The sequence below is a fragment of the Pleurodeles waltl genome, chromosome 1_2 (genome assembly GCF_031143425.1).
Source record: "Pleurodeles waltl isolate 20211129_DDA chromosome 1_2, aPleWal1.hap1.20221129, whole genome shotgun sequence".
Classification (NCBI taxonomy): Eukaryota; Metazoa; Chordata; class Amphibia; order Caudata; family Salamandridae; genus Pleurodeles; species Pleurodeles waltl.
Genome location: NC_090437.1, coordinates 517,901,589 through 517,922,207, shown reverse-complemented (window position 1 = coordinate 517,922,207; position 20,619 = coordinate 517,901,589).

Here is a 20,619-nt window from a genome sequence, read left to right as displayed (position 1 = left end):
TGTTAAAGCGGCGTTAAGACCGCCAACAGGCCGGCGGTAAAAAATTTGCACTTACGACCGTGGCAGAAACCGCCAACAAAGACAGCCACTTTAACACTCCGACTGCCACGGCGGTACAGACAAACAGCGCGGCGGTCACCACCAACAGACTGGCGGGAGATAATGTACCGCCCACACTATTATGACAGGCCAATCTGCCACCTTTTCCGGGGCGGATTCACCGCGGATAAAAAAATGTCGGAAACAGGAATCCCAAAGGGAAAACGCTCACCTCTACACACCCCACGAGGAACGAGGACGCCATGGACCCGGAACTCCAAATTCTCCCTGCGACAGTCTTCCTGCTCCTCTACCAGGAGCACGAATGCCGGCGGCGAAGACAACGGTGAGTACTGCACCTACGACACAGGGGAGGGGGAGGGAAAAAACAGGGACACACACATGCAACACCCCCACCCTCACCCACAACAACACACACACTAATGCATATCAATACATCACAGTTACACCCCCCAACCCCCTGGAAGAATGCAAAGACAATAGAAAATAAGTGTAACCATTGTAATATATTAAAAGCAAGTAGGCAGAAATATATATATACACCATGTACATGATATATACCAAGCATAGTAGTCCAGGTAGTGCTCTAAGAGAGTCTGTGGAACACTGGGACCATACGGTATGGGCGAGGCCCAACAAGATCCCCGACCATGACGGAGAGAACACTGCAGGGGCATCAGACAGCAACTAAACAGGCACCTCAGGGGGAGGGAAAGGGAGGGGGCATCTCAGCCGCTTGAGTGCATGACGCCAAATCCACGAGGGGGCCACATGCCCACTGTTCCATCCTGGGGAGTGCAAAGCCACAGTCTCACAAGTCTGTACAGTGGGTGGTTTGCCCACTGTTCAATCCTGGGGAGTGCAAAGCCACAGTCTCTCAAATCTCTATAGTGGGTGGTTTGCCCACTGTTCAATCCTGGGGAGTGCAAAGTCACAGTCTCTCAAGTCTCTACAGTGGGTGGTTTGCCCACTGGTCAATCCTGGGGAGTGCAAAGACACAGTCTCTCAAGTCTATACAGTGGGTGGGTTGCCCACTGTTCAGTCCTGGGGAGTGCAAAGCCACAGTCTCACAAGTCTCTACAGTGGGTGGGTTGCCCACTGCTGCATCCTGGGGAGTGCAAAGCCACAGTCTCTCAAGTCTCTACAGTTGGTGGGTTGCCCACTGCTGCGTCCTGGGGAGTGCAAAGCCACAGTCTCACAAGTGGATGACAGTCTCCACTGGTTCTGGAGGGGTCTTTGTGCCCAGAGTGCTTCATCCTGCCAAGGACTGAGGTAGTGGATGTGAATCTCCACTGGTTCTGGAGGGGGCATGGTGCCCAGAGTGCTTCATCCTGCCAAGGACTGAGGTAGTGGATGTCAATCTCCACTGGTTCTGGAGGGGGCATGGTGCCCAGAGTGCTTCATCCTGCTAAGTACAGAGGTAGTGGATGACAGTCTCCACTGGTTCTGGAGGGTGCATGGTGCCCAAAGTGCATCATTCACCCCGTGACGGACTCAGTTGCCTCAGTGCCCTTGCCGCTCATGGGCCAGCGGTGCTTGAGATGGGGGTGCCCTGTTCAGCGGTGATTGAGATGGCGGTGCCCTGTTCAGCGGTGCTTGAGACGGTGGTGCCCTGTTCAGCAGTGCTTGAGACGGTGGTGCCCTGTTCAGCAGTGCTTGAGACAGCGGTGCCCTGTGCAGCGGTGCTTGAGACTGCGGTGCCCTGTGCATCGGTGCCTGAGACGGCAGTGTCCTGTCCAGCGGTGCTTGAGATGGCGGTCTCCATTGCAGTGTCTCAGCTGCTGGCGGTCCTTCATGGCCCAGCGGGTCTTTTGCTGGCAGTCCTTTATGGCCCAGCGGGGCTTTTGCTGGAGGTCCTTCATGGACCAGCGGGGCTTTTGCTGGTGGTCCTTCATGGCCCAGCGGGGCTAGTGCTGGCAGTGGCCTCCAGGGCAGCTGGGCTTGTGCTGGCGGTGGCCTCCTGGGCAGCTGCGCTGGTGCTGGCGGTGGCCTCCTGGGCAGGTGGGCTGGTGCTGGCGGTGGCCTCCTGGGCAGGTGGGCTGGTGCTGGTGGTGGCCTCCTGGGCAGCTGGGCTGGTGCTGGCGGTGGCCTCCTGGGCAGCTGGGCTGGTGCTGGCGGTGGCCTCCTGGGCAGGTGGGCTGGTGCTGGCGGTCCTGTCCTGGGCAGCTGGGCTTGTGCTGGCGGTGGCCTCCTGGGCAGCTGGGCTGGTGCTGGCCTCCTGGGCAGGTGGGCTGGTGCTGGCGGTGGCCTCCTGGGCAGGTGGGCTGGTGCTGGCCTCCTGGACAGGTGGGCTGGTGCTGGCCTCCTGGGCACGTGGGCTGGTGCTGGCGGTGGCCTCCTGGGCAGCTGGGCTGGTGCTGGCGGTGGCCTCCTGGGCAGGTGGACCAGTGCTGGCGGTCCTGTCCTGGGCAGCTGGGCTTGTGTTGGCGGTGGGCTCCTGGGAATCGGGGATGATGGCAGTCTTCTCCACCTTGCTGCTCTTCCCAGACTTCCAGGGTTTCTTGTTGCCCTTCCCCACCTTGGAAGGTATCACAGCTGACTCCACACTTCCACCGGGACCCCTGGGAGCGGCTTTGGTGGCTGGAGTCTTCCCCCTCTCCCGCCGGGCACTGGCCAACTTCTGATGTTTCACAGGTGGGGGACTGTCTGTGCTGTGGCTCCGTGCCACACTGGCTGCCCTGGTGGCCGGTGCACTCCAGATTCCGGTGACTACAGGCACCACTGGTCCCGGAGATGTTGTGGCTGAGGTGCTACTTCAGGACCTATGAGACGGACGGGGTGGGGGAGGTGTGGGAAAGAGGTCAAGGTTGGACAGGAAAAGTTTTTGGGAGACACTGGGACGGGTAGCTGGAGGGGGTTTGGGAGTGGAGGAAGAGGTGGTGGTTGTAGGAGGTGTACGTTTGGTGACTTTGGGTGAAGGTGCATGCGCTGGAGGCTGTCGTGAGGTGGATGGCTGTTGCATGGGTGTGTGCCTGCGTTTGTGTATCTTGGGAGGGGGCATCACAGACACACTGGGAGAGGACACAGGGGACGTGTGAATAGTAGTGAGGGTGGTGACTGCATGTGAGCAGGGTGTGGTGGTGGGTGTGCTGGAGAGGGACGTAGTGGCTGTAGAGGTAGTGCATGCAGGTGTGAGTGTAGACGAGACAGGGAGGGAGGAGGGAGACGAGGAGGAGGGGGACACAGTGGAGGAAGGGGATGTTGTTGTGTCTGCATGTGTGTGATGCTTGCGTGAGTGCCTATGGGATGTGTGGTGCTTATGTTTGCCTGAGCTTCCCTTGTGTGTTAACGTGTGTGCAGGCTGGTCTGTAGGTGTGCTTGGGATAGGCTGAGGTACAGGGGTTTGTGTCTGGGTGGAGGAAGTTGGAGGGGGTAGGCTAGAGACGGGGACAATGGCTGCCATCAGTGCTGAGGCCAGAGTCTGAAAAGCTCGCTGAAAGGCTGCCTGACCAGAATGAATGCCCTCCAGGAATGCATTAGTTTGTTGCAACTGCCTCTCTACACCCTGGATGGCATTCAAAATGGTAGACTGCCCAACAGTGAGGGACCTGAGGAGGTCAATGGCTTCCTCACTGAGGGCAGCAGGGGTGACTGGGGCAGGGCCTGAGGTGCCTGGGGCAAAGGTGATGCCCACCCTCCTGGTTGAGCGGGCACGGGGCAAAGGCTGAGGGGCTGCTGGGAGGGCGGTGCTGGTAGGGGGGGTGGCGGCTGTACCTGTAGTTGCGGGGGGCACAGATGTTGCCACCACCACAAGGGAGCTCCCATCAGAGGACGAGTCCGTGTCGCTGGTGTCAGCTCCTGTCCCTGCCGTGGACCCCCCTTCGCCCTCCGTCCCACTGGTGAACACTAAGTCCGTAGTCTCGCCCTCCAGGGACATGTGGGATGCAGCTCCCTCGTGCTCCGGTGCCACTGCTCCTCCGCCTGATGATGCTAATGCACACAAGAACAGGGAGACCACAAAAAGGGGGGGACGACAGAAGAAAGACATGTTGAGTGCATGCATTACCGCTACGGTTGGCGGACACGACAGACACAGAGGCCCCCTGCACTACGCCGCGCTCTTGGGGTCCACAGTTCAATTCCTGGGAAATGGCCTACAAGGCTATGGACGACATCTGCACACATAGATGACACAGGGGCATGACTAGGTGTACTTGGCACTCTACAGAGGTGGGTTGGGGTGCCACATGGCCTGCCTTACTGAGGGGCCTTGCCTACGGAACTCGCCCTGGACTAGGGAAACCCACAGCCCACCTCCCCCACCCAGACACCTCCACTGCGCGCAAAGTCAGCAGAATGAGAGTGTACTCACCCCCTTGTGGCTGCTGTGATGCCCTCAAGCGCCCATCCAACTCCGGGTAGGCCACCGCTCCGCCGTCTTCTAGCTCCAGCGGTGAATGTCCTCCCATCTTTTACGGCAGTGGGTGATCCACCTGTGGTAGACCCCCAGGGTCCGGACGTCCTTGGCGATGGCACGCCAAATATCTTTTTTTCTGGTGGGTGCTGACCTACATGAAACGTACAGGGGAAAAAGAGAAGTTATTACCAACTGCACCGTCAAAGTGATTGGCCCCCATCCCTACCCTTGCCATGTGGCACATGCATTCACTGTCTTTCATGCACGCAGCACTCTCCCCACTTCCTTCTTACATCCAGCCCTCTCCACACAGGCATGGCCCATACAACATGCTCCCTGTGTACTTACCTGTTTGTCTGGAGGACCGTAGAGTAGCGTGTCCTGGGGGAGGACCCCATCCACAAGCTTCTCCAACTCCTCCGATTTGAAGGCAGGGGCCCTTTCCCCAGACACTCGAGCCATTGTCTCTTCCAGACCGAGGTCACAGCAGCACTTGCAGTGTAGGTCCTCTCCTGTCGAAGATCAGGTATCGAGTGATTGAACAGATAGAAAATGGCAGTCACGTCCGTGGTTGTGCGTACTGTCACCGCCGGCGTACATCGTCATTGGCTCCTGGGACCCATAGGGTCCAATGTTGACCAATGCAGCATTGCGCTGCGGTCTTCGACCACCTACCGCGACGGTGTACAGCGCCAGTGCAGTTACCTCACATCCCATTGTCCCACTTTAGAGGTCAGGCAGCTGCCATTTCAGGGGCCCACATGGCTTCATTTTCAACTGCGTCACACATACCTAGGCCTAGACTCTACACACATACAGGCCATCTTTTGCGAATGAATGGTGTTCTGTGTAAATCGTGGGTACGTACTGCTGAGTTGTTTGACTCTGTGCTCGCTGTTGTCCTTCATAGGCACTGTCCACTGGGACATGTGAGGAGATGGCGGCATCCTTCGGTGTACCGACCATTGGTGGACCTGTCGACAATGGAGGAGCAACATGTGATTATCACATACAGCCTTGACCGTGCCACAATCCAGGAACTGTGTACCCAGTTAGAGCCAGACCTGATGTCAGCAATCCGACATCCCACAGGAATCCCCCCTCAAGTGCAGGTGCTGTCAGTGCTCCATTTCCTTGCAAGTGGGTCTTTTCAAACAACAGTGGCCATGGTATCAGGGATGTCCCAGCCTATGTTTTCCAACGTATTGTACAGAGTGTTGTCTGCCCTTCTGAAACACATGCGGAGCTACATCGTTTTTCCTCAGGTGGAGGATTTGCCTACAGTGAAAGGTGATTTCTATGCCCTGAGACACATTCCCAACATCATAGGTGCCATTGATGGGACACATGTGGCTTTGGTACCCCCCACAGGAGTGAACAGGTGTACAGAAACCGGAAGAGTTATCATTCAATGAATGTACAGATGGTATGTTTGGCAGACCAGTACATCTCCCATGTGAATGCCATGCTCCCTGGCTCAGTGCATGACGCCTACATCCTGCGGAATAGCAGCGTCCCTTATGTGATGGCTCAACTCCAGAGGCACAATGTGTGGCTATTAGGTGAGCACCTGGAAGCAAGTCAATGGGAATGGTTGTCTGGGTCTGGGGATATCCCTCCAGGTTAGTGCGTGTCTAACAGTTGTCCCTCACCATTTGCAGGTGACTCTGGTTACCCCAACCTGTCATGGCTACTGACCCCAGTGAGGAATCCCAGGACAAGGGCAGAGGAATGCTACAATGATCTAGGAGGGTGATCGAGCGGACTTTCGGCCTCCTGAAGGCCAGGTTCCGGTGCCTCCATATGACAGGTGGATCCCTATTCTACTCACCAAAGAAGGTGTGCCAGATCAACGTGGCCCGCTGTATGCTTCACAATTTGGCTTTGTGACGACAGGTGCCTTTTCTGCAGGAGGATGGTCGAGATGGTGGTATTGTTGCAGCTGTGGAGCCTGTGGACAGAGAAGACGAGGAAGCAGAGGAAGAAGACATGAACAACAGTGACTCAGTGATCCAGCAATATTTCCAGTGAGACACAGGTAAGAGTACAGACCTGCCTACTACATGTACTTTAACACTACTACCTCTCTACTGTCTGTCGTTTTCACCCAGTGTATGGTCACTGAGTTGTCACTTTCCCTTACGATTTCACAGATGTGGGTCCCACTGTGTGACATCTGCTTCGATTCCTCATGGACTAGAGCTGTGTGACATAAGTATGTTGACATTACAATTGAAAGAGCATTTTGTCACTGTAATTGCTAATACACTATTTCAAAATCACAGACAGACTCCAGATTGTTTTGTGCTTTAAGTGTGTTTATTTAAGTGCTCAATATTGGAGGGGTAGTGAAATGGTGAGGGGTGATGGTGGAGAAATGTCCATGGCAGAGTCCAGTCTATTAGTCTCACAGGTGCATTGCCCATATGGGCATAGGAAGTGGAACTGGGGCAGTTTAAGTATGGACAGGGTGACAAAGTGAGACAGTAGGATGACAATCAGGGTGGTCTAATTTCTTGGCGGGGGTCTTGGCATCGTGCTCTGTCTTTGTCCTGGATCTCAGGGACCGTTTGCGGGGTGGTTCTCCCTCTGCAGGGCGTGGGGTGCTGGTGTGGTGCTCCTGTGGCGGGGCATCCTGTCCACTAGCGCCGGCGGAGTTGGTGGGCACTTCATCGTCCCTGCTAGTGTCAGGGGCCCCTTGTAGTGCCACAGTGTCCCTCTGGTGTTCACAAGTTTCTTCAGCACCCCTACGATGGTGCCCAGGGTGGAGCTGATGGTTCTGAGTTCCTCCCTGAAGCCCCTATACTGTTCCTCCTGCAGGCGCTGGGTCTCCTGAAACTTGGCCAGTACCGTTGCCATCGTCTCCTGGGAGTGGTGGTAGGCTCCCATGATGGAGGAGAGGGCCTCGTGGAGAGTGGGTTCCCTTGGCCTGTCCGCCCCCTGTCGCACAGCAGCCCTCCCAGTTCCCCTGTGTTCCTGGGCCTCCGTCCCCTGGACCGTGTGCCCACGGCCACTGCCCCCAGGTCCCTGTTGTTGTTGGGGTGGTGGGTTAGCCTGGGTTCCCTGTAGTGGTGGACACACTGCTGATTGACATGTCCTGGGGACGGAGGTATGGGCCCGCTGGGTTGGTGCTGTGCTGGTGTTTCCAGAGGGGGGAAGGTCTGTGGTGGCCTGTGACTAGGTGAGGGGAACCAACTGTCCCAAGGTCCCCGATTGGCCGGGCTGGTCATCTAGATCCAGTTGGACAGAGGTGCTGTCATCTCTGTGGGCCTCTTCTGTTGGTGGTGCGGACATGTGTGGACCCTCCTGTCTGGTGATGTTGGGTAGGGGTCCTGCAGGGGTATAAAATGATGGTTATGACATCTGTGTGTGTCATGGTGTGCAATGGGTGGGTGACCGTGTACCCCAGTGCTTGCATTCCTGTGTGGGACCTTGTGTGATGATGGTTTAGGGGGTTGTATGGGTATGTGCAATGGCCATGCTTTAGTGATGTGTGTCCATGCTTTGTTGTTGAATGCAGGGCTTGGTGTTGGGATGGGTGGGTTGTGATAGTGGGACATATGTGAGGAGTTGGGGTGCTGGGGGTGAGGGTGGGGGTATGTGCTGGCATGCAGGTAGGGTGGGGGATGTAATAATTAAGATTTGTCTTACCAGAGTCCATTCCTCCACCTACTCCTGCGAGGCCCTCAGGATGCAGAATCACCAAGACCTGCTCCTCCCATGTTGTTAGTTGTGGGGGAGGAGGTGGGGGTCCGCCGCCAGTCCGCTGAAACGCCAGGTGGTGTCTTGACACCACGGAACGCACCTTCCCCCGTAGGTCGTTTCACCTCTTCCTGATGTCCTCCCGATTTCTTGGGTGCTGTCCCAAAGCGTTGACCCTGTCCACTATTCTTCACCATAGCTCCATCTTCCTTGCTATTGAGGTGGGCTGCACCTGTGCTCCTAATAGCTGTGGCTCTACCCGGACGATTTCCTCCACCATGACCCTGAGCTCCTCCTCCGAGAACCTGGGGTGTCTTTGCCGTGCCATGGGGTGGTGTAGGTGATGTGTGGGGTGGAGTGTGTGGTGATAAGTGTGCTGATATGTAGTGGGGTGTTGTGTGAGGTGCGTGGAAGTTCTGTGGGTGATGGTGTGGTGTGCCTGTGGATGCTGTTGTACTTGCTGGTGCTGTCTCTCTCTGGCCTTCTTTTGGAATTTTTGGTTGTAGGGGTTTGTGGGTGATGTGGGTGTGTTTTTTATATTGTAATGGGTGTTTGGGAGTGGTATGTGTATGTGTATCAGGTGTGTGTATTTGGAATTGTCCAATGTGGCTGTGTTTTGTAAGAGTGTGTGTATTTTGAGCGCAGCGGTGTGTACCGCCAATGGAATACCGCGGTTGAAAGACCACCACGTGGATTCGTGGGTCGTGATAGTGTGGGCGTATTTCTGTTGCCGTGACGGTGGAGGTTTTGTTTTCGCCAGTTTATCACTGACCTTTGGTGTGGCGGACTTGTGTGGGTGTCTGACTTTTGGCGGATTCCGAAATGTGGGTCATAATAGCTGTGGCGGAATTCCGCAGCCGCGGCGGTGTGTTGGCGGTCTTCTGCACGGCGGTAAGTCCTTTTACCACCAATGTTTTAATGAAGGACTAAGTCTGCTATTATGTCAAGTAGGGGAGGGAAAGCGGCAGGCTCGAATGTTAGTCCAATTGAACTATATAAAATACTGGGGGATGCTATTGTCCCGATAATGTTGGCTTTGTTCAAAGAGATATGTGATAAGGGGGAGGAACTTCCTGAATCTTGGAATAATGCTATAATTACGGTGGTTATGATGCCAGGCAAAAGCCCAGTCAGATGTGAGTCTTATAGACCAATTTCTTTACTAAATGCTGATTTTAAGGTTTTTGTTGAGGTTCTGGCGGATAGATTGAATAATGTGGTAGGTGGTCTTCTGCATAAAGATCAGAAAGGGTTTATGAAGGGTAAGTATCTACATGAATTGACAGTGAGTTTAAAAGTGACCATAGATTTCGCTACAACATTTTGTTTCCCCTTATCAGCAGTAATGTTGGATGCCTCAAAGGCGTTTGATAGGGTGAATTGGGTCTTCCTGTTTACTATTTTAAAAGAATATGGTTTTGGGGATAAATTTTGTCGGATGATGCGCCAAATTTATTCGAAACCGGCAGCTAGGGTTTTAGTAAATGGGAGTTTGACTTCTCCTATTCAAATCTTTAGGGGTACGAGACAGGGATGCCCACTTTCACCATTATTGTTTAATTTATATATTGAACCTATGGCCAGAAGAATTAGACAAGAGCAGAAAATTCCATCTTTTGTATATGGTGAATGGGAGAAAAAAGCCTCCCTCTACGCTGATGATTTGTTAGTTTGTACATCTGATTTACATATAGCATTACCACCTGTTTTGGATATAGTTGAGAATTTTGGTAAAGTTTCGGGCTATCAGATAAATGCTGATAAGACAGTCATTATGGTATGGAATCAGAGCACTGGAAATCTATCAAGGAAAAGTGAAATTAGGTATCTCAGTATCAAGATACTACAAGATATTGAGCATCTTGCGTACACCAATCTTAGAATGGTGCATAGGGAGTGTTCTAATTTGATGAAAAGTTGGATGTATTTACCTTTGTCAATCTTGGGCAGAATAAATTTAGTGAAGATGATAATTTTACCCAAAGTCACTTTTCTATATAACTCAATCCCTTTGCAGTTTGATAACATTTTGATTGCCAAATTTCAGCAAGATATAAATTCATTTATATGGGCACAGAAGGGAGTAAGAATTTCTTGGAAAAAGTTGTACATGTTTATTGAATGTTCGGCGATTCAATCTTTTTGGGAAGCAGTGAGGCATACGATATCTAAGGTATTGGGGGTTGAGGTAAAGATCACTTTACTATTAGTCATTTTTGGTAGATTGGATCAGATAGTAAATTTAAGGGCGGACTCGCAGAAGTGGCTATTTTATGCTATATTATTAGCTAGACGAGAAATTTGTAGGAGATGGGTAGGCAAGGTACTTTCTCCTATGAAGAGTGGTTGGATCAAGTGAAATATGTATTTAAAATGGACACAGTAATGGGGATTACTAAGTCAAGGACATTTTGGTTACCTTTTAAAGTTTGGTTGGAGGAACATTTGGTGAATATATGAAATTTTGTCCGATGATTATTCTTCTTTCGTGTCTGTCAAATCCATAAAATTAGGGTAACATATGTGCCCTTTTCCTACCCCTCTCATTGCGTGGTGGACATGTTGGGAGAGAAAGAAGGAGGCCCCCTCCCCGGTTAAGGAGGAAGGTCGATCACAAGAGTGAAGAAAGACCTGGTGCCTGGGACGAATGAGGAAAAAAAAAAAAAGATTGGGATGTCTAAGAAATCTATTGTTCATGTTATTCTTATGTGTGCGATGTCTATGGTCACACACCATATTTACAGTGTTGGATTGACAAAGTTGTAGAGCTCCGAAACTCCTCATCTTCACTGAACTTCACAGGGAACTCTGCATATGAGTGTCGAATCTTTTCAATAGGTTTGTCTGTTTACAATTTGTGAAACATTGCCAAGTTACCTATTCTAAAATATTCTCAATCTGTTAAAATCATTTTCTATATTTTCTACAAAGCATTATTTGCTTTCTCACTTTAAATGCTCATTTACTTGGTATAAAACCTACAAGCGATTTAAAGTAATAAATTGTTTGTTGGAGTAAACGGAAAGATTAAGGTATGTCAAGGATTAATCAGACATTCGATGGAAGGACAGCTATATTTTCATTGCCTGTCTCTATCAAGAATGATAATATAATCCTTTATTTTGCTGTTTCTAAATTTTATGCTAAAACTCTGCTATGGTTATGCTTACATTATCAACAAGTATTTGGATAAACTTAACTAGACTAGTTTGCTATAAAAGGTTGTACAAGTTTACAGAATAAGTTGACAACCTACTTCACCAAGACCGAAATACCTTGTTGAGTCCTCCTGGTAAAAGATCCACGCCTGGTGAAATATTCAGCAGTTAAACTTCATATGGTTGAAGACAATTAAAATTAATACCACTCAGATTTCTTTTATTGTTTATTACTCCCCAGTAATGCTAGATTAAGTGACTTTGTGAATGGGAAATTGAACTATATTAGATATATAAATTAGAAATTATACTTTACTTCCCCAGTTATATGAATGCAAGTATGTATTTTCTTTTTGAACAGAATTCTGTTTGGTAAAAATGCATTGACATTTTTAAAACGGTTATTTATTTGTCATTTCAAAATATTTTCCTAAGATCTTGTGCTTTCTGTCTGACTAATTTTGTTAGGCATTACAATATGGTTGGTATATTTTTTGTCACTACATATAAACAGTTTGCAGCCCTCTGGAAAGCTTCTACAAAGTTGTCATATTAGTCATGGTGGAATGATATATGCGACAACCATTAAGTTGACAATTCAATTGCCATGTAGAGTTTAAGAGTAAACTTAAGAAGGATTTGTTCTGAGTGACATCCATTTATCTATACAGACATCTAGTAGGAATGTTTCAAAACACAATGAAGTTTGTTTCTCTTCTTTCGTATTTGTACTGATTTACAATACTTTCCAAAAATTTCTTTTATATGAACATCAATAAGAAATGGTGGTCATGCTAACAACAGTGCACTTCCCACAAATGCCTGAACGTAGACGTATTATCAATATATGGTGGTGCAATGTGGCCCAATTGTCTTATTACTAAAAGATATAAAATGTATGTATCACATGGATACACAACATGCCATAATTAAATAAGAACCACAGCACTGAATCAAAACATTATATAGCAGGTTAGGTAAATCACTAAATATATGATAGTATTTAAAAACACATTCTTAAGTACACAGTAGAAACTGCAGCGCAATGTCAATTCTTTTTCCTTGTAATCTTCTTGGTTTATTTGTATCCAAAAATGAACACACAGTACATACAGTAACAGCTCATATGAGGTCTAATAAAGAACAGCCAACACGTGTTTTATCACACAGTGACTTTTTCAAGGCTGATCAAGCGAAACATAAGGTCCCTATGTACTAGGATAACGTCAAAGATGAGTAAGCTGCATTCTGGTATTTTATATAAGCAGCGTGGTTCAAAAGTAATGTGTTCTGTAGCATTGTCTGCATAAGTAGGATCCAATGTTCAAAATCTTTAGGTAGTACACTCTAGATGTGGACCACTTATCAGAGATCGGGACTTATCATGGTCTGTTGCACTATTACTTGTACCTAAAGATTTTGTGTGTACTTAAGAATGTGTTTTTAAAAACTATCATATATTTAGTGATTTACCTAACCTGCTATATAATTTTTTGATTGAGTGCTGTGGTTCTTATTTAATACAAGAAATGTCTTTATTTGAGCGATGATCTGTATCTAGTGTGGTACTTAGAAGTCATTTTATCCTTCTTCTCTTTCTTCTTCTCCAACTCTTCATCTGTTTTTAACTTAATTTAAGTTTGTGAAAAGATGATAATTTATAATACATTTGCTCTCATCTTAATACTGAGAGATACAATCTCTATTTACTAGTTATCTATATTATATGCACTCTCTTTGTGATACTTTGTTTACTTCTGTATTATTCTAAATAGCAATACAAATTATCTTAAATAAATATGGGGCAGGAAGATATGCTCTGTAGCTGTTCTCTCCCTAGTGCAGATAACACAGTGCTGTTTCATTTTTAATTAGAGAAGCCCAGCTTGATTTGAATACTGGCTCGATGGAGGGGATCTTAGCGGCTCCACAATTCAAATTCTGAAAAGTATTCACAAAGGGTCTAATTCAAAAGGGCATTAGTAAATCTGCACAAGTAAAATAATGCCTACAAAAAAGTGCATATTTGGTGCTTTTTTGAATTTCCAAACAATATCTGTAGCACACCTCAGAATACAAAGCAAGCTCATATTTACAGGTTTGCTACTTATCATGTTATGTTACTATTTCACTAGACACCCAAACATACATCTACATAGCATAGGCTTTGGTATTAGGAAAATTGAACATTTGAGCAAATGCACATTGTTTTCTTCTCTTTTGTTTTTGCCATGGTGAAAACATTTCTCTCAGTAAAGAGGCATGCACTCCTATATTTCCTTGAACTTTCATAGAGATCCATTCTTCTGTAAGAGGTGTTTCTCCAGTCCTTTGCTCAAGTAAATGTCCTACCATTTCAAGGGTGGGAAAGGGTTAAAGGAAAGTTTCTGAATGCCTACAGATATACAAGGCTGTGGATGTTTTCAAGTTTATGAGGCTAAGCATGACTTTTATCACTCACTTCTCACCATTTGCATGGATGTTACTCCTGTTTTTTTCTCACAGTAGACCAATTTACAGCTGCCAGGTTTTCTTTTGTAAATTACAGCTGGTGTAAATGTAGAAGGTTTGAGACATAGTTGTATTTATGGCCATAATTCCTACATGAATTGCCCCCTAATTCTCCAAAGTATGTTAATGGTTATGTAAGTCCTGGTTTAAAGAGCCTAGCTCCTTTTGCTCGGTCCCACAAAGCAAAAGCTTTCTCTGGATCAAAGCCTATCAGGGGGACTCTTTTGCAAAGAGGAGACCAGTATTTCTGGTGACAAAAGTAGAAATAGGAGAAAGGGATAACTTTTCTACTGTAAAGGTCAATGGCAGACAGACAGGTAGGTATGCAAGAATTATTCAGCTTCTTAGGAAAGCAATGATGTTTATCTGCTTCAGCTCCAAGCAGGCTCTTTCTTTGCAGTAACTCAAATAGGGGCTTTTAAAGGATGGTTATAATTTGATAAAATCAGTAAAACTAATAATAAAACTTTTGTAGTTCGTAGTCAAACGTTTCTGACAGGATGAAATTTCACTACTCCCAGATGATGTATCATGTCACAAAATAACCCAAACTCTCTTTACACTCAGAATACAACGAGGCACAATACTGTCACAGCAATACAGAATTTCTGTCTGCTTCCCAACTTCATCAAGGTTGCTCCTAGCCCAGTCTTGCTGAACTCTAATGCAAAACCATACCACCAATTAGCTATAGCCCTAGGTTAACCACTTGGCAGAGGTACCAAAAAGCCTACTCTTGCATATCTCTGAATGGAGAAGGTTATCCCAGGCAGTTTTTCAATAACATATTTTCCCTAAATAGGTCTAGCCTATTGTTCACATTCTGTTCATTAAGTGAGAAGCTCTTAAATATTGCATTAATTCGCTACTCTGTTGGGTATTCAATATCTGGTTTCCTGAATGGGATTTTTTTACCCCTACATCACCTGTCTGTGATGGGGTGAAGATGGAATACCTTGCATTAGTGGGAGGTACTTCTGCATCTTCTGGGGCCCAAAACAGCACGCTTTCACTGATGTTTCCAAGGTTGCCCAATAGAAATATAGCTCTCTCCAGCATTATGCCTGGTGGCCTAACTGGTTGTACAACACTTTGGTTAGTCACACTTCCATTAGATATAGCTTGCGGACCCCCCATGGCTCCTGATTCTCCCAACCAGCATCCTTGTCCAATTCAGAGTCAGATTTGGTCAAACTACGGATCTCAGAGAAGTCAGATAGTCAGAAGAAGGACTCTAGAGAGTCTTGGGTTTCATGCGGTTCATTAGAATCATGGACGTCCAACACAGATGTACTTTCACATGCACTTTCAGGGTAGAGGGACCATGGGCGGTAAGTTGCAGCCTCATGTGAAGGAGGGGTAGCTGACTAATGTCTCCTGCATTATTAACAGCCTCCCCTACCTGAGTCAGATTGTTTATGCCAGCTGGAGGATGCACCTCTATTGTTGATGTAAAAGAGCCAGAGATAGTGGAGGAAATCATACAGGATTCAAAGGTTAGAGAAACAGGCAAAGTATAGCAGGGTCACCAGTCCCCTTAAGGTGAAAAAAGTCTATTATAGTTCTCTTGGCAGAAAAAATAGAAGAGACCTCTGTTGAGATATTTATTTGTGTGCTTACCTTATTTGCCGGGGTCACAGATGGCAGAGCCGGCCTTTTGTCAATGCAGTTAGCCCCCACATTCTCTTCATAAATCCCTCCATCCTTCTCCAGGGTTCCCAGCTCACACTATTTACCTTGCTCTTGCTCTGTTTCTCCAGTTGATGAGGGCCCCATTGGAACATTCCTATCAGCCTTGGGCCCCAGGGTCACTACAGGCTGACTGTGCTTTGGGATTCTTGGTGCTTTCAGCTTCTTGCTGTGTGGTTCGGAAGATAGCCCAGTGGTAACCCTGGCAGCTGCACTGTCTCTCTACACTTGTTAGTCCAGAAGCCCATCCAAGCCAGCAGTCCGTCCAGACTGGGTGTGTCGTAGGCGTGGATGGGGAACTCTGCCTTCCATGGACCCCGTCCCAGCACCTGATCTTCCACGAGGGCATGACATCCTCCTTTTGCAGGTCAGCTTCCTGCATGATCACAGGCTCCACAACACCAGTTAAGAGGCCTGCAAGAGTAACAGGGAAAGGCGTCCGTCTCCTTCCCCTAACTGTAGTGTGGGAACAAGGTCGGGTTGAAATCCCAGAGGTGATCCTCTTGTATGTAGCCTGCAACCATGAAGAGTGGCAGTAGAAAAAAAAGGCACCACAACAGTATTCAGCATTTAGTAGGTCTCAGACCTCGTTAAAACAGAGGTTCCAACATGCAGATAAGGCATTCTCTATCACACAGTGTTATGTGTGAAAGGGGTCCATATTCACAATGCCATGAAAAGCCACACAAGGTGGCTTGGTGTGGCCTTATAAATATGGACAGGCACACGGCCTCCGAGCATAAGAAAATGATGCTTCAGTGGTGCAATGTGCCGCTAGGGCCTCGTAAATGAGGCTCCAGGTTTGTCACACGCTTCAACATTTTTGCTATTTAAATGTTGAAATTTAAAGGACATGGTACAATTAACTAGGAGAAGATATACGTTTTACTAAAACATAGATGAGACTCCACTTTTGGCAACTGTGCAAATGATTTTCATACAGTTGATTTACATGGCAGCCATTCATCACAATTCTGGAAAGAAAGGGCATTTGTACGTTTTGCAAAAGCAAATTTGATTGCGCCAAACAAGTGGAACTCAAATTCAAATCGAAAAACCTGAAGTGACAGTCCAGAATATAATGCAATATCACACTAATCCAGAACCAGGAAAATGTCCTTGCTACCAGGTGAACAAAATAGAAGGAGAGCAGTATTGATCACCCACTGGAATTCTGCATGAACGACATGTCCTAGTACGGTGGGATACAGTAGCTTGAACAGATTAAGAGGTTAGTGCATTCTTTGTCTGCTGCACATAGCCTATAACCACATTTGAACCTTGTCTTCTGAGTTTAAAATACCTGCATCTGAAAGATAATTGACTGGAGGATGCCTTAGAATTCCCAGTTCACTGCTCTTGCCCCTGTTGCCAGTTTTGTAGAAGTGTGTACATTAAAAGTTCCTGTAAATGGGTGAATCTACCTGGATCTCATACCCTAGATTGAGACTCTCTCCTCCTGGCTTCAGGACCTGACCAGCATGAAAATGTACAAAGATGACAGCATCAGAAAAAATCAGAGAGAAGAAGATAGAGGCAGAGAAAATACAGATAGAAAAGAAAGACTAAGTGCAAGAAAGGAGACAAGCACAAGAGACATAAAAAGAGAGTGGAATGAGTTGTAGACAGAAATGGGGTGTTTCTAGTTGGCAGTGGCTTGAACCCTGTCCAAGTAGGGATCCTTCCTTCTAGTCAGGGTAAGGGCATTACACAACTAAGATAACCCCTGTTCACCCCCTGGGTAGCTTGACACAAGAAGTCAGGCTTATCTCAGAGGAAATATGTAAAGTAATTGTACATAACACACACAAAAACACAGTGAAAACACTACAAATGAACACCACACCAGTTCAGAAAATAGTCAATCTTTATCTAAACTAACCAAGACCAGAATGACAAAAATCCAACATGCAGAACAAAAAAAGATGACTCTTTAAAGGTTTAAGCAATTCTGGCCATAGAACTCTATGGATGGGGGGATGTTACACACAGTACCTTTGAGTGCCTCAAAATTGAAGGCAGAAACAGCTGCAAAGGGAGAAATGGCCAGAAAGCACAGGGATGCATTGGTTCCAGAGTCCAAGAGGAGACGATGAGTCAGTTCTGCTGCACGCAGTAAAAGTGCTGCGTCGAATCTGAACTGTAAGGGGAAGCGAGGTGTTGAGTTCTGAGACGGTTCCTTTCAAGGGCACTGTGTTAGAAACTTGGACACATAGGAGTGATGTGTAGAAATCATGATGCTCTGAAGGTCGATGCGGCAGTGGCAAATAAGTGCTGTGCAAATAGGTGCTGTGTCAATTTCCTCAGCTGTGGTCCAATAATGCGTTGATTCTTTCAGCTGCACAGCAGGGCCTGCATCAGAGTGAGTGCAGGGGTCTCAGGCACCAGAGACACGGGGCGCTGGACTCAGGTGGCGGCAGTTCTTTTTGCCACCCGCAGGAGCTGCGTCAATTCCTTCAGCCACACAGTGGCAATGCATGGAAGTTTCTCCCACACAGCAGTGTTGCATCAGAAACACAGGAGCTGTAGGAGCAATGGGTTAATTTTGTAGATTAATGCAGCAAGACAATCACAATGGGCCCAGGACTAGAATGGGCACCACTTAGAAGGTCAGAACTCCCAGCAGTGGAGCTCAGGGGCACTGCAGGTAATGTTTTTCTGGCCCTGAGACTTCCAAAAGGAGGCAAGCACACACAAGCCCTTGGAGAACCTTCACAAGCAGGATACACCGCAAAGTCCAGTCCTTGTTCTCTCCAAAGCAGAAGTAGCAACTGCAGGCTGGCCCAACACAGCAACACACAGCAAAGGGGCAGCATTCCTCCTTACCACGGCTCCTAAAGGAGCAGTAGCAGCACCTTGCCCTCCTCCCTTCTCCCCCACTCCCCTACTCAGCGCCTTGAGACCCTCACAGGTGAGTAGTGCACTTTGAAAATTCCTGATTGATTGATTGATTACAGCTCTTCAGCTGTTCTGCTTGGCAGAGTCTCTTTTTGATCCAGAAGTGTTCTAAAAGTCTGGGGTTTTAGGTCCAATACTTATACCCCTTTTGGACCTTGAAGTAGGCATACTTCGAAGGAAAGTCTTTGTTGTTCACAAGATCCTCCCTTGCCCTGGCATGGTTCCTGATGCACTCAAGGGCTAGGGGACAGCATTGTAAGAAGACAGCCCTAACCAGGTGTCAGTGACTACTCTTCCCACCACACCGGTTGTTGGGCCATTAGGATATGCAAGGCATACCTCAGCTCCCTTTGTGTGACTGTCTACAGTGTATGCACAACCATCCCCTGACAGTCTAGAAATTTAAAAACCACATTCACTAAAATATGTATCTTTGATTTCTGAGTTCAGGAAACCCAAACTCCAAATCTCTAGCCCTTCCAAATTGTAAGCTACACTTGTAAGGTGTTACAAGGCAGCTCCAATGTTAACCCATAGGAATGATAGGCCTTGCAATAGTGAGACACACATTTAGCAGTACTTCACCATTAGGACATGTAAAACACACCATTGCATGTTCTCCCTTTCACATACACTACACCCTGCCCACGGGGCTACCTTGGACCTACCTTAGGGGTGTCTTGCATGTACTACAAGGGATGGGGCCTGGCAAGTTGGTGCAATTTCCAGGTTGACATGGCAGTTTAAAACTGCAGTCACAGACACTGCAGTACCAGGTCTGAGCCAGGGTTGTGGGGCTACTCATGTGTGTGGCACAATCAGTGCTGCAGGCCGCTAGTGGAATTTTATTTACCAGCCCTAGGCACACACAGTGCACTTTACTGGGGACTTTACTAGAAGATCAAATATGGCAATCATGGATAACCAATCATAATCACAATTTACACAGGGAGCACTTGAACTTTAGCATTGACCAGCAGAGATAAAGTGCCCAGAGTACCAAAACCAGCAAAAGCAAAATCCAGCATACATTTAGAAATTCTTGAGGTAGAAGCACAAAAACAGGGGAAACCACACCAAGGATGCCAGATCTAACACAGACATAAAACGGGAGCAGGAGGAGTTGCTGTGTTGACAATGCTGACCCAGAGAAGGACATGTTTCACTGAACTGAAGAAAGATTAAATCAGGAGTCCACCACAACAACAAAGCAAACTGTTGTTAAATTGCCAGGAGAATTTGTGGGGGGAGGTATGTTGAACATGGAAGAAAGGGAATGAGAAGAGTCAGTGGAGATTTGCTCTGAGGTTTTATGGTGTATGCCCACCCACTGCTAAAGTTTATTATTATGTCACAGTCCAGGAGGCCTGTAGCTAGGCCAGACGTGTTTGATGAAGGGGGGGCGGGGCAGGTAAGGAAAGACACATCACCAGAAATATTTCAATGATATATGCCTAACTATTGCTATAACTACATGCAATTTTGAGTGAGCAAGAAATCAGCATAAAATAGAAGTAATTGCCTTGTGTATGTTCTGTTTACCTCTCCATATGTTTCAATCAAGAGTTGATGGGAAGGTGTTTAATAAAGGATGACAGATGAAGATACAAAGACAGTGTAAGACAAGTTTCCAAAGAAAGACAGTTATAGGAGCAAGAGGAAAGAGACTAGGAAAAGGACACATAAATATAGGATAAATAAAAATATGATATCTTGTTATGTAACCAGAAATGAATTTGCTTGGCAAGAAATGTCTCTGCATGAGACTTGGGGGCAGATTTAAGAAAAGTGGCACTGCCCCCAGTGCAGCACCACTTTTCTTGCACCCCTTAGCGTCCCCCTACCTCCACCATGTGTACGCCGTATTTAATATATGGCGCACCATGGCGCAGCGTAGTGGGCAATAGTGTCAAAATTTCCCACAGACCACTGCCTACTCTTAAAAAATGGGAAGAACACTTTACATTTTTCTTTTTTAAATGCATCCCATTTTCCTTTAAGGAAAACGAGCTGCATTTTTAACAAAAAAGATTGCTTTATTGAATAACAATCACAGACATGGTGGTCTGCGGATATCAGCAGGCCACCGTCCCTGTAATTGCAGCCTGCAAATTGCGACTTACCTCATGAATATTAATGAGGTAGGTCCATTTGCGAGCCCTTGCAAATCGCTATATGAAACTCCTGGAGTTTCATATATTCCAATAGTGATTACGTAATTGCAATTCGCAAAAAATCGCAATT